This window comes from Homalodisca vitripennis, chromosome 1 (assembly GCF_021130785.1).
Source record: "Homalodisca vitripennis isolate AUS2020 chromosome 1, UT_GWSS_2.1, whole genome shotgun sequence".
NCBI classification, from domain to species: Eukaryota; Metazoa; Arthropoda; class Insecta; order Hemiptera; family Cicadellidae; genus Homalodisca; species Homalodisca vitripennis.
Genome location: NC_060207.1, coordinates 183,096,102 through 183,111,120, shown reverse-complemented (window position 1 = coordinate 183,111,120; position 15,019 = coordinate 183,096,102). Strand labels below are relative to the sequence as shown.

The following is a 15,019-nucleotide window of genomic DNA, read 5'->3' as shown; positions in this document are numbered from 1 at the left end:
CGACCCGTTTTATAATTTATAGAGGTCCGATAAGTACACTGGGTCGTTGGGCCAACGACCCAATCAAATAAAACATTGCATTTCAAATGAAAAGGGTCGATTACTCCACTGACCGATTAGTCCACTATGGTCAAGGGCAGGCGGCACGGCAGCCGCTCCTCCTGCACTGTAGTAATTTTATCTGCATTATGAGCGTGAATACATTTGATAAATATATAAAATATACATATAAAACTATAAATATTATCATAAATTATATATTAATTAAATGCAGGTATGAGGTAACTTGTACATTATTATTTTTTGTCGGTAAAGAAAAACTACATTGGTTAATATAAACGTAATATATTTTAGTTCCAATTTCTTCTACATCATTGACGTGACTAAACATACATATGTGTATATATATAATTTGTATAAACGGAAAAGCATGATTTAATCTTTATTGAAACTACATTACTATCGATTTTCGATCATATACATAAACATTTACAAGTAAAATAACTGGCCAATTCTCTTCAAAAATGGTCTGAAGCATTTACACATTTTCGTGTATCTGATACATTTCTTCAGATGGATATAAACTATATTTACAGTACGTATTAAAGAAAACTACCAATAATTAAAACTTAATGGAGAATATGCTGCTAACTTTAAAATAGAAGCCTTTGAATAAGTAATGTTGATCGCATTACATTATATTATAACTGGTATTCTATATCAATATGAGGTAATCTATAAACGTAATGCAGCTGTTAGACTTTTAGTTATAAGTAGAATAGTGTAATTTGTGGTAATATGTTAGAAATACAATGTTATTAGAGATATCGAAAAGTTTCACATGCAACTGATCACTACTAGAGCTTTAATTTCCCATAAGCTCAAGATTATTCCTTTGATGGTGTCTTCCTCAGTTTATTTCCAAGTTGAAACATGCAAACTTGAATTGATGTCTCCGTGACAAACCTTGTTATAATTATTAATAGTTTTTATTTGAAGTAAACGTTTTCTTTGGCGTCTTCCTTGTAGTTTTGTACGCTGTGATCAAACGAAGAAGAGGAGGAAGATAGAAGGCAAAGCAACACCACAGAGACCAGGAAGGAAGTGCTAGGCCACACAGATAAGCTGGCTTCCGGGAACTAGGGCTTAATAATATTTTTTAATCAATAACCTAAATTACGGCTGCTTTGAAAATTCTTCCTTTTCATTCGTCCAATATCGAGCACAAAGCCTGGAACTTCACAACAGTTTAAATTGTTTGAAATAAAACATTTCGTAGCTATATGTTCATTCATATAACTGTCCCGAACAATTATGAACGTCAGTGATTGCCGTTGATATATTTCGTAATCACTAAAAAATTACGTTAGGCTTCGTCAGCCCTAAGACCCTTACTTCCCATCAAAATTCAAAACAAAACGGAAACCTATTTTCAATGTCTAACATTTCACTCCTAAGATTAATATTACCATTTTCAGTATGCATTGTAATATTTTCACCAGTTGATGCCAAAGTTTATGAATTAACGCTTTCTACATACGCATACATAAAAACAAAATAAGCGATTTCATTAATTTAAATTAACTCACTGGCCTAAATTTTGATTTGAGCAGACTTTACATTAGATCAAGTTTAAAATGTAGTAGCTAGAAAAGTGCAATGTGTATGATATTAAACCAAACCTTAGTATAATAATTCTTAAATTTAAAATTAAGTTTTCTTTTAAAATCTGTAATATGTTTTAATTACTTATACCCTGTTATTACATTGTTATTCTCTTTGCTTGATATTCAAAGTTCACACATATCACAGTTGTTTATATTTTGCTTGTATCCAATTCTCTTCTACCAGTAACCTAATGTTTAAAATACAATTATAAATTACGTTGCTTCAAAATAACTGTCGGGCTTAAAAAATAAAATTGTATTACTTGGTTTTTTTGTATGCAAGAAAGAAAATTTATTCAAGTAAGGTAAGCAAAATATAAAATATATATATTTCATAGAAATATTTTATTGATAAACTGGTATAAACAAATTTACTAATTCTTGATCAGTTAAAAGATATTTTTATTGAGATTATTTCTCAAATAGTTCCAGTATCGATATATCGTTTATACAAGTTAAACGTTGCAGATTATTTCAAAAGAATATTCATTTCAGAGAAATTATTGAAATTGAATTTAATTCAATAATTCAGCTAAATTCATTACGTCCTACTTGAAACCTCGGTTAACCTTTTATTTTATGTCACTGGCAATGTAGTAATCGACAAATACCATCTGTACGTCTTTATGTATAAATCTTGTGTTATATTTTTCCATTGTGTGTCTTATGCTATTTGTATTTTATAACGGTTTGATTCCAAAGATTTAAGATTGAAAATTCAAATGATTACAAAATATCTTTATGTGATAGTGGTTCATTGATCGAACAACACATAACTGTCTTTAAAAATTGCATTCTTGTGTAATAATGTGTTAATAATTTGTGTCTAATGTCAAACACCATAAAATATGTAAATAACGCTTCTAACTGTAGTTATAACTATATATTTTGTAACAATTAAACATTTTTACATGATATTAGGGTTATGGACCCTGAGAAATCTTACAATAATGTGTTTTAAAGATACAAAATAATCCTTGATAAATTTTATAATGAAAAATAATTGGTTTGAAACGGCGTTAAAATGTTATAATCATATAATCATTCCTAAACTTGTAAAACGTATGCGTCTAACAACGTCCTACGGAATTGTAATACATTTTACCGACTTGTTATTAACCAGGAAAAAAAACTATCAACGAAATTAATAATATAATATTTGATTACATATGAACCCACTTATACTTTATATCAACCTTGTTATGTAAGTATTAAAAAGGTAATGATTAAAACAAAATGTCATCTTATAATTTTTGGACACTAATACTGATATAATAGTACATACTCCTGCTAATATGTATATCTTTATTTTTAGTATTTAATATTTATCGGGTTACTCTATCATATATGAAGTATTTTCTACATATATTAGTATCTAGAGAACAACACTAAAACAACATATTAATTGGTATGTTAAAAAAGTAAAATATTGTCTTGCAAGAGGGCTTTTAAAAAGAGACGGAGAATGAAGTAGTGGACTAATCGACCCTCTGGTCGCTAAAATGAGCTAATGCAGTGGCGTGGGTCGTTGGGCCAACGCCTGGTGGTGTAATCGGCCCTCTTTTGAACATCGAAGGATTCATTCCATTAAGGTTCGTTGGCCCAACGACCCCGTTCAAATATTATTGCTTAATAATCATTCATGGTCCAATTACACCACTGACCGTTGGCCCAACGAAACTATACCAGTAAATAAAAACCATAAGGTTCGTTGGGCCAACGACCCTATATTTACAATTTACAGAAACTAGACAAATAGGATCGTTGGGCCAACGAGCCAGTGGAGTAATCGAACCTACGTGTGTTTGTAAAATGGGTCGTTGGGCCAACGACCCTCTTTAAAAAATTACATTTCTTCCAGGAGGGTCGTTGGGCCAACGATCAGTGGAGTAATCGAACCGTCCCCAGTTCAAAAGGTGTCCGAAGGGACCCGGCCGCCCAGATTCGCCGCTCGTTTCCATGGCGAGATGTCGGCGCTGACACGTCATTAATCTCGGCGGACAGCTGCTGTTGGTCGGTCGTGATCGCGAGGCTCGAGCTCAAGGCCACCTGATTTATAGTGTGCCTAATCTGAATGGCGGTGTTTGGAAACATGACAGCAAATCCGAGCGGCCAAGAGTTCCGACCTGAACAGTGCTACCGCTGCTGTAAATCCTGGATTAGCTTTCATCTTCTTCGACGTTTCACTGGGTGTCACATTGCTCCCTTCTTTACTTTCTCAGGATTCAAATTGGGTAGGTCATGGAATATTTTTAATGTGCAATATATGACACTACTATACTTAAACACGTTCGAACGTGATTGACGTTTCTAGTAAATTACATACTAAACGAGATTATTAAAATATTAAAAGTTGTTCTCTTCAAAAATAATGATGACGCTCGCCATTTAGAAAAGGATTCTTCCACTTATTACGTTAGCTTCATACAGTTCTTTAATAGCCCTGCTAAGTTCAGGATGAAGCCCAGCTGCCGGAGTGCCCGTGTAATTATGCTGTCGCCGTGTGCCCTGCTATTGGCAGTCGTGTCGTACACGCAACCATTTAGAGCTTATATCCGTTTCCTGTGGCCAACAATGCGGAACTGACTCTCCAGGTGTGAGACGGTAGTACTCGAGTGCACTGAATGGATTCAACCCTATCAATGGAAGCTTGTTCGACCAGTTTGTTTGAATGAGCTGAATCTGCAGTTGTGATAAGGTGTTCCCTAGGAGACGAACAATTCTTTTTTACTATTATTTTTAATTAATTTTAAATGTTCAAGGACCCCTCTTGTTTCGAATCTGTTATGTACAAGACTCGTATTTAAAAAAAGGCTGCAATATACCTTTGTTTAAATTCCACAGTAGTCATTTGCTCACACTTTCCCCACAAGTATCTTCCCACCTGTTATCTCTAAAAGAACGTTTCCTGCAAAGATTCCGGTAAAAGTACCCGTTCCCTGACGAGATCCAAAGGGAACGAACCATCTGTGGATGACGATGCAAGCAATTCCATTGATGCTGCGAGGCAGTGACAGGTCGTCAGAGAAATCAACAGTTGACCATGTGTGGAACATCCGCATCAGTGATCAGTGAGAGAAACCCACATCCTCGACTACATCTAGCCTACATCGCTGTTCGCTTTGTTCTCTGGGAGTGGCAGCATTCCGGAGCCGGGTCTTGGTGAAAATCTCGATTGGACAATCCAGGACAGGGACCGGTCCTTTTAAAGTTCTTTGCTATGAAAAGACCAGAAAAGATCATATTCAGTCACATTTTGAATTTCTTGATAGCCTTTAATCTTCACAACTGTCTCCTTTATTCTTACAGCATTTTGTGAGCCTACTTGTGATAGCAAGTTAAATTAGAACACCCTTAAGATCGGAATCAAGTTTTACATCTTATAAATCTCTTGCTATTCCTAAAGATTGAAGCGCTCAAAATTAGGTTGAGGATTATCAAATTGAATGTAACATGTTAGCATTGGACAATAACAATAATTATTGGAACTAAAACAACTCTTAACAGATTATTTTAATACAATTTAGCTCACAACCTGAATTGCGCAATATGTTTAATTGGCAGAAGACTGAATTGAACACATGTTATGCTCTTCATAGAAGGGTGGCTGGGTCAATTTTGTAGCTCTTTTCACGCACCAGTAACCCTCTGAATGGCCAATGCGGCCGTGCTCGCCACTCCAAAAAGCCGGAAGTGGGGAGTCTAATGTCGGGCAACCCCTTGAGCACCCTCGGCAACTGGTTAGGCAGCTGCGGGCGACTCCCATTACACACCATTAGCCGCGGTCACCGCTGCAACACGATACTGTTGGGCGCACTTTTAAAGGTGTTTCAAGCATTTTATTATAACCCCTTAAGTTTAGCTAATGTGTCTTTTTTGTAACTAGACGAAACAGGGGGATCCGGGAAGTTGACCGAGGCTGCTAGGGACGTTGGCTAGCGATTGTGTATGTTTCCGTCATTCAGCTGATGTACTGTATCAACTTTTGTATTCGTAGTATATCTTTGAAGCACCCTCATTAGTTTCTTTACACGCCGTGGTGATTATGATAGTTATTGTAAATGACCCTACTCTGACCCTTAAATTATTCAAAAGATCATGCCGTAGATCTCAAGACATCAAAGCAGAGCTAAGTGGCTCATCCTATCGCGTCTATTGTCATGCGGGTCCATTGTCTAGCAGCTCCGTCCACCCCACAATAACCGTATGGTAATACAGTATATCCCGTTACCGTGGACGACAACGTAACTCTAGAACACCACAAGTAGGCTCGGAGAAGTGATCTACGAACCCACCGGGTTTGAGACGCGAGCGTGGTTCAGATGCCAACTCGTTGCATTAATTGCCCCGCGGACCGCAGCTTTGTACGGGTAATTGCGGCGTTTGAACCGGCCGTTCCCGCGGACCACCCAATTTCGGAATCGTGATTAGCGAGAAAGTGATTGTTCACTGGAGAGTGGATGGTATTGTGTCCGTATGATCAGCCAAGCCCTGATCAACGAAATCGGCTGAAAATTCCCTTCTCGTTCGAGTTACGTAATAGAGTAGTGCAATTATTTATCCAACCAGTCAATAACACAGGATCTAAATATTTTAAATATGTACTGCTGATGTTTCAATGGTCTCCTGTTGTGTCCTTAGCGTTGCAATGTCCTCTGTCAAAGTGGACTCTGTAAGAGGATTTGTCGAAAGTCACATCTCAAACTCGAAGCCATTGAGGCTAGCGTTATAAAATTGAGATTCGGATTTGTCACTTACTCGAAGAAAATCGGATCAAAACTTGGGTTTCACAGTTCGTACGTCACACTGTTATTTGCTCGGTCCCATGATGACAATTACGTATCTGGTTATGGGTCAGTAAGTTTTGGACCGTAATTATTGGTTACATCTTCAATTCGTTTTAAATTAGAAAGGTTTTACTTTTTCAGGGCGGCAATACATTGGTCTTCAAAACAGATTCAGAGAGTAAGATTCTAGTATATATAGAATGAAAATACTCTATATAGAAGATCTCTTGAACGTGTTTGCGTGCTATTGAGGAGGTATTATCTCTGCAAGTCCGATAAAGCACTTATCTTTATTGCGCACCTGTTATAAAGTCTTTGTGATATCTTTCGAAGTAGTACACATCCCACTTCTTGGAGCTTAATCTTCTTCACTTTGACAGCGAATTAAGTTTAGCGTTCATCCCAACATTTTCTTTGAATTTTCCTTCACTAAATAACATTTTTGAAAACAGAGACTGCTGTAACACGTTTTTCAGATCAGGCAATGCTGAATACTCGTATATAATGCAGTAATTTCAAATGAAGAATTTAAACAAATACGTACATTATTTCAAGGTTCAATAGTACGTAAATATGGCGAGCAAGCGGACCGTTTAACTGCAATACGAACACTGGGAAAAGTGCATACAGTTAAGGTATAACTCATAATTAGTGTGATCAGCTAACGAGGAGTGCGCTGATGCTAAATTTTGTTATTGAGCTTTGGACTGCCAGTTTTAATTATTACTATGAGTGTTCTCTTTTTGTACCAACTCCAAGTTAGTTCCATTATTGCGTACTCTAAATTCTGAAGTCGTGCTCAAGGATGTTTCGATTCTAATAGATTCTTCAGTAGATGGTAGGTTGCTTTGATGTTGATGCTTGGGAACTTCCTTCTGTTACCACATTTATTCTCATGTTAATATTAAATTAGGAACACGCATATAATCTATTGTGCTAATAGGTAAAGAAATGTTGTATTTTCGTGCCAAAATCTCTTAAATTGCTATAACTCCTCCTCTGTTGAAGTGGAAGTTTACTTTTTCTACAAATAGGTGACAGTAAAATATATGTCTTCCTGCTATTCATTCTCGTATTATGGTAATAAAATTATTATAAAGCACGCAAATGAATTATGAGTGTATTCACGATATTCATGGTGCATGTTGCTTATTTTGCGGCGACAAACTGGGCTGGCTTGTCAACTGATTAGTCTCAGTTTTGCGCTCAACTCATATCTTGCTTTTTATTCAAGAAACGGCAGTGAAAAAAGACTGGGACAAACACGTGTAAATCTGTATTTACTTCGTTCAGCGTCTTCTACTAACGTACGTACCCGAACTATTCTTGTAGAATGTGTGAATTCTGTCGTATACAAAACCTTAAAATGTACAAAACCTCGTTATATGTCACGTGACTATATGTGACGTGTGTAGCGACCGTCTTGTCAAGCCTCGACACAAGATGGTGGATCTCAGCGTTGCGATGCACAGCTCCAATAACCTATACCGTAGCACTTACGTGTAGGTTGCCGTGTAATGGTTGCACATTTACATGTCCCAAGCCAGGCACACGAGGTACGCTGCAACTCACTTACCGGCCCACGTCCACGGTAACTCTAGCCGTCCAGAAAAGCGGACTTTTATACGCTCGCGAACAGCTGTTCCGTAAATTATTCCCCAAGCCGAAGTTATGACCTACGTGGAGGTTAAACAATGGCGGAGCCCATATGAAGTATTTGATGACCTCACGGAAACTCGTTGCCTTTTTGTGGGATACTATGAATTCACTATATATCCAAGTTTCGAGAGGGTTTTCAACATTTTATAATCCTATTTTAACAAAGACCTACTTCTATAACTTTTTAATATTTTTAAATCCAGAAACTAACTCAATACCAGTTATAGTCCTAGATTGTTTTCAAATCTACGAGGATGAACTCGTAACACCCCACGTTCTTGAAGGTCTGTTTCCTCCCGGACAACCATGTTCCCGTGTTCCCGCCAAGGTATGTATGACAGAAGGCAGGACGACGATGACCCCGGACAGACGGAAGTCCCTGCCCTGGAATGCCGGACAAGTGACCGCTTCCATATAAGCAACTTGACCGGGGCTTGCTAGGATTCGCGGAAACGGTCGCTGGAGTCTTGCGGCCAGCTCTCGCCAACCCGCTCGACCCCGTCACCGGCTGTCACGGGTATTCCGATTGTTGATGAATTATCATCCTTCACGAGCCGATGATTAACAGCTGCCCGAGGTTGTTTATGGCCGTGCCAGTTTTTGCCTCGAACCTTCCTTGTACGGCCTTCGTTTACACGCGGACCGTTTTTATTTAATGACACTTGTGTACAATCGTTTTCAATTAATGCCGGAGTTGATGCCCTCGTAAACGGACCCAGATTCATGCTCGGATTTTACTTTTACTTTTATAGCGCAACTTTCAATCTGTGTTCGGCTGTTTTAAAAGGCTAACCCAATTAGTCACTTCTTTTGAGATAGCTCACCTTTCATAAACCCCTTTTCTTCTCCACAAACTCTGATACACCATTATATTAGCTTGTTAAGTGAGATTTTGAGTCTCCGAAAGGATACACACAAGGGTACTGTCATTTAGCGCATAGTTTAGTGGATTTAGTGCAGACTCGGCATGTGAGGTGTTCTATTCGCGTGCAAGGCTATAGGATAGACCACGTCGTGAAATGAGTATTGAGGCAGGTCAGGCAGCTGGTGAAACCTAACACGTCTGGACAGAGTAAGTGATATATCAGCCGATACCCAATAGAACAGTCCCAGAGCCATATGGGTGTCATGTGGTATTCTTACACGCACCTACTCCACACCATCGCGGCCACGTGTCGGACACGTTCTCTACCTTTGCCCCCAACTCAGTTGCCGGGCTACAGGTCTACAAGCTGTCCTGTCAAGTGCATGAGGCTTCCCCCCTCCCCACCATCAATACTGCTATTGATCGAAGTGCAAGTGTAACACGTTTACATGTCTCTGTATCAAATACTGTAATATAAATAGATAAGCGTTTAGTGGGTCAATTACATTTATTGTATGGCTGTTTGCTACAAAATAAACCTTTTCAGTGTCACACTGAAGAACTATGGTAGTGCACAATTTGCAAACTGAAAATAAATGGGAATAATGAATTTCTCCTCAAATTCCACAAAACGAGTCTTATTCAGACTATAAACAAGTATAATACAATAGTGTACATTCCAACGGTAAGCCTTGCTTTTTGGAAAAGTAAAACTTTCCATAATGAGTGCTTCGTTGAGAAATCTCCTCTCGTTTTAATAGCTTCTCAAATAAGTTATTGTGACTGCTCCTCAGAACCTTTTAAATCATGCAGCACGTCATCGCCTTGTTCAGGGAACATCCTGATACCATCTTAGGAAAGTGGTACATCTTTTGGAATGTCCAATGCTGTTCTCGTAGGCTGTAAGGACCAAAATGACCAACATCTGCAGGAATTTAAGCTTCTCGGCTGCGCAACCAGTCCTTTTGTACTGGGATACGCCTTTCAGTTTCACCTTCAGACACCAGTTAGTGCACTAGACACCTTCATCCTCGATGTTTGTTTGAAGAAGGTGTCTGAGTGGCAGTGTCTGACATGCCCTCCACAACTAAGCCAGTCTTGACACCTTCTCTGTCAGTTCCCGCCGGTAAGTGTTGCAAACGTAGACGCGACTGCTGGTGAAGAACTTGACGAGAAGGACGATGTATATTGTGTGTTAGTACAAGGAATGATGACAAAACATTAGGATTAAAAGATAGAGGGTGCTAATATTTAATCACTGTCCCGTAGTACAAGACGAGGAAGTTGCAAAACCAACACTTTTCACTTTACAAGGGTTGTCCATAAGTTACTATCATAATCTTCAATAATTAAGCTATGATCGTTGAAGATATTGTCATAGTGTTTGCTAAGAATTGACGAGTTATTTTCCTTTGATCAATATATTACAGTATATCTTGTAATCGTGTGTTTTTGCTTTAATTTTTTTGTTAATTCCGAGGTCTGAGCCTTAAATAAGGCCCTAAAATAGGCAGTATCGTCTGCTGCGGGTAATGGATTTGACAAGTGTATCATTACCGCGTAAAGCCAATATTTACTCTACCCTGTTGTCGTTAAGTTTAACTATTTAAATGCTATTGGTGATTTTACGCCGTCAACGAGTCCAATCAGGGTCTGCGCGGGGCGGCGGCAGCGCCCACTGGCGGGCGACCCTGGCGGCGGACAAATTGGTCAAAATTACCGAGTGTACTTTAATAAACGAAAACTAGCGGGTCGTTTTGCGAATCACATAAATTAACGACCAAATTACGGAGGCCAGCCGGTAAGTAGGGCGGGAGCCACGGGCGGGCCTTTGTCTTGCCGAAACGAGTTGTGCATAAAAATCAGCCGGAGTCTTCGGATGCAAGTAGCCAGGAGCCTGCGATAGTGCTGCTAGCGGCGGTCTCGGCCTCTACATCAACTATCCGGTGTGTATCTCGGCTCGGTCCTCCCACAGACCCGGCCGTGCGTGGATCCCGGGATAACGATAAATTGGGATCCGCGTGGGCCCGGACACGCTCGTAATTCAGGGAAATTTGTTGATAAAGGCGCCGTGAGGATAAGAATGACGACACCGGCCCCTAATCTCCGACCGGCAACAAGTGACCTTCGGACCGTTTGGAAACAGGATTTGTGGCTTGTGAAGATTACGGTGTACATGGAAGAGTGAAATTTAAAACAAGGCAAGTGTGAAATGAAGAAAGACACAAGGAAATTATCACATCGGAGATATAATTTTCCTACGGTTTGATCTATACTTAACTTTTCGAGCACATCCACCCTGTAGGTTTTATTTTCTTCGTCAGAAATCGTTGTTTCAAATCGAATCATTGAGTGGAGCAGAGTAGGGAGAAATCGTATATAATATAACGATGTATAACGATATAACGCCAGGAACGTTGTACTGCTCATGCTGCTCATGCACAAATATTTGAAGGTATTTTACTTACGGGATATATTAGAATAAGTAATATTATATCACGAAGCAAAAATAATTTCTTTATTGGATGAACCACGTCGCAAATAATTCATTTTATTTCATTTCTTGTCGCACAATGGCAACTAAAGGTTTACAATGTTGCTCATTATTTGATTGATTGAACTACTATTAGAGGAGAGATCCTGAAAACACATTTCTTAGACGTTATTGTACTCAAATGTTACGTTTTGTCTCCAGGATAATTATATTCTGTTTACATGGCCTTCAAAGGATCCAAATTTATCTTGTGGCCACAATACTATGGTCTTCTATGGCTTTAATCGATAGACTAACATTACAACATATTTTTTAAGACCAACATGTTAAATCAACTTCTCTTATATGCGCGATAAACCTGTTCCACGCTCTCCTACAAGTTAACACGTACAAGTTCTGGACACTGTGCACCGTAACTCCCTCAGTTGTGCATCAATCTAATACAATTTGCATAGCCACCGATTCGGAAGCGAGTTAACCCCCACTATGCCACGCGTCGCCTCGGCGGAGACCGCTAGAACACAGATCCTTATCCTCCTTGTCAATTAAACATTTCCACCGTTTTACCCGGCCCGTGTGATCACAGGCGATACCGCGGCGGCGAGGCGAGGCGCTCTGCGGCAGGCGACTAACTGATCGGACAAGTTTACCCTCGCTACCGTCTTATCTTGCAGTGGAACGCGGTATCGAAGATGAATACTATAAAAACGAGATAGTGCTTACAACGGATTCCTGGAATGGATCGATGGTTTGCAGGTGCTCCATACAACACCACTCCATATCAATTAAATATCCATATTAATTCAATTGTGGCTGTTTTATGATACAAGTTCTTTTATCCGTAAACGAATATTAGTAGTATAATTATTATTGGTAATAATGATCAAACTAGTTGTCATAATTGTATTATCAATCATCCTCGCTGCCTTAATACGACAGTTGTACATCAAAACGGAAGATAGCCTATTTTTGTTTATTTTACGTGCAATTTAATGTTGTTTTTCTACTTTTCTATGAGGATTGCAGGCAATAACATTATAAATAAGAGAAAGTTACTATTGATGAAATTAAATGCCTGTTTTATAATTATAACTAAGGCACGGAATAAAAATAATACCATAAATTTCAAGGTTTTACAGCTAACTTTTACAGTTATGATAGGTGAAGCAATACGTACCGTATGAATACTCACTGTTTCTACTTGGACGTCAAAGAACTTTGCAGATCATGCACCAGGTGACACGACCCAGACCCGAATGACAAGGCACTTGGACAATGTAAGTGTGAAGTGTAGGTTTACAGCGCATTAATCAATAGCGAGTAATTGGCGTCCGTCCGTCACGCGGTCTGGCCAATTTATTGCGTTTTAGTGGTAAAATTAATTACGAGCTAAGTAGAGACAGCTTTCCCTGTGTAATTGGGCCAGCGGATAGCCCCACTCCGCGAGCCGAGCTGTACGGGGGAGTTACAAGGACGGGTGCCATATGGTACTTCTCCCACAGCTCTTCACCTCTCTGCAAGTCATCCCGCTCATGAACATGCGCGCTGTGTAGTGTCCATCAACATCACTACTTGTCTCTAGCCGAGGTAGAGCAATTAAGGAGATTTGCAGCAAAAATAATTTAAGCACTCATTACGACGCGAACATTTACCTTCGCCTCCTGTACAGCATTCGGATAATACGTACCTGCATGTGTGAAATTGCAAATTCTCTCATCCACTTCTTCAGGAGCTTTAGTTGCCGTGAAGGAAGTATCCTTTGGAATGCTCGTTATCTACAATGACCTCTCGCACGTTTCGTGTACAATACCATTGAGTGACATTAGTGGCAATATTTTTTTATGCCGGCAAACATATCAAAATAGGAAACTTTTTCTTTTTTATTCCCCCCTTAGGCTTTCAGATTCTATGTTTAACGTTAAACTGAAAACTTCGAATAGAATTATATTTTAATGTTAGCGATGTACCTAGGAGAGCTCTCGTACTTCATTACAAAACATTTGTTACAAACATCAGTAATCAAATGATTAAATTAATTAATAAATCATTTAAATTAAGACTAAGGATTTTTGTATTAAACACTTCGAAATTCAAATGCGTAATCTATAAATACTTTGTATTTGACATTTTTGCCCAAATTGTTTGTTTATATGCTTTAAACTAGATTAAATTTTCCTGAAAGGACCCTCTCCTAATCTCTGATGCCTTAACTGATCCCAAAGTCTCTTCTGGCTACGTCTTTTGTCTGTTTTCGAAAACTGTAATGAGCGTATAAATTCTATGAGTCTCCCAAGACATAATTTTTATCTGGAACCTGGAACATTATGCAGATCTGTAGTAGACTACAGTGGCGTGGGCTCAACTCACTTGCTCTCGTGGCTCACCCGTCCTGTGGGCGAACAATCCTCTTTAGCAGCTTCCAACAAATGTTCACAACTCTACGCCCACTCTACCTAAGTGCAAGATGTATTGCGCATAATTTTTCTATTTCAATATTCTAGACCAGTGCTTTTAATTTTTTTAGCTTATACCATTATGAGCCAAGGTCAAGTGTTATTTATTGCACAATAATTTATGGATGACAATTTATCCTATTCCACATTTGCTATTTTTATTTTGTGCACTTCATAATCATTAATAAATATTATTATCAGTTAGAGTGATGTCTGTTTTACTTTTATGTTTGGGATTAGAGTGCTGATTTATTTTTAGGTATGAGGTTATAGAGTTGGTAAGAGTTCAAAGTTCAAATGTGTGTTGTTATCTGATTTTGTATTGTTCTTATTATTCTATATAAATAAATTAAGACAACCCCAACGAACAATTATTTGGGTAGTAAACCCAAGCGATAAGTGGATGGGTGCACTAATAAATCATAATAGTGCAATCTTGTAATACAAGTCGTATATTTCCTTTGGCTTTCATGTTCCACTAAGTTTTCAAAGCTATGTGTTCATGTACATTTTTAAATCATTGGAGCTTGAATAATGCCTATCTTTAGAGTTATTGATGCAACACATAAAACTCTTTTTGGATTGTATTCTCCTACATTATGTTTATTGCTTTGGGAATTTATCTATTTATTTTTCACTAAATCTTGTAGTGTTTTGTCATGTTGTTTTTTCCATTATTGTTTACTAGTCTGAGTACAAATATAAAATAGCTATAAATATAAAATACATAAACGTCCTATATGCATACAAACTGCTGGTAATAACGGTTCATGAAAAAATGTAAATCTATTTTTATTGCATTCTCAAATACTTAGAACTGAAAAAAATTATGTGCCACATGTTTGGTTTCTCTGTGAAATAATTTTACACGTGACACTTAGGGTTGAATACTTTCTAGTACAACGCGTGTGGCATTAATTGTTATTGCTTAGTGGCTTTAATATTCTCAAAATCATATTATTGGTACACGTCGTTAAATAAATTTATCATTTCGCATTTTAATCACAGTTGTTCAAATTTAATGTTTTTCTCCTATGTCTGTCCTGTTAAAATTGTTACATTTATATACAATTTGATGTATGCTTATTCCCTAT

At 38.2% G+C, this 15,019-nt stretch overlaps 1 protein-coding gene across 1 annotated transcript in view; it reads left to right on the top strand.

Annotated features, from left to right (window-relative positions):
* LOC124352869 (semaphorin-5B) overlaps positions 1-15,019 on the top strand; it is a 121,691-nt gene that overhangs the window by 75,705 nt on the left and 30,967 nt on the right. The window lies entirely within an intron of this gene.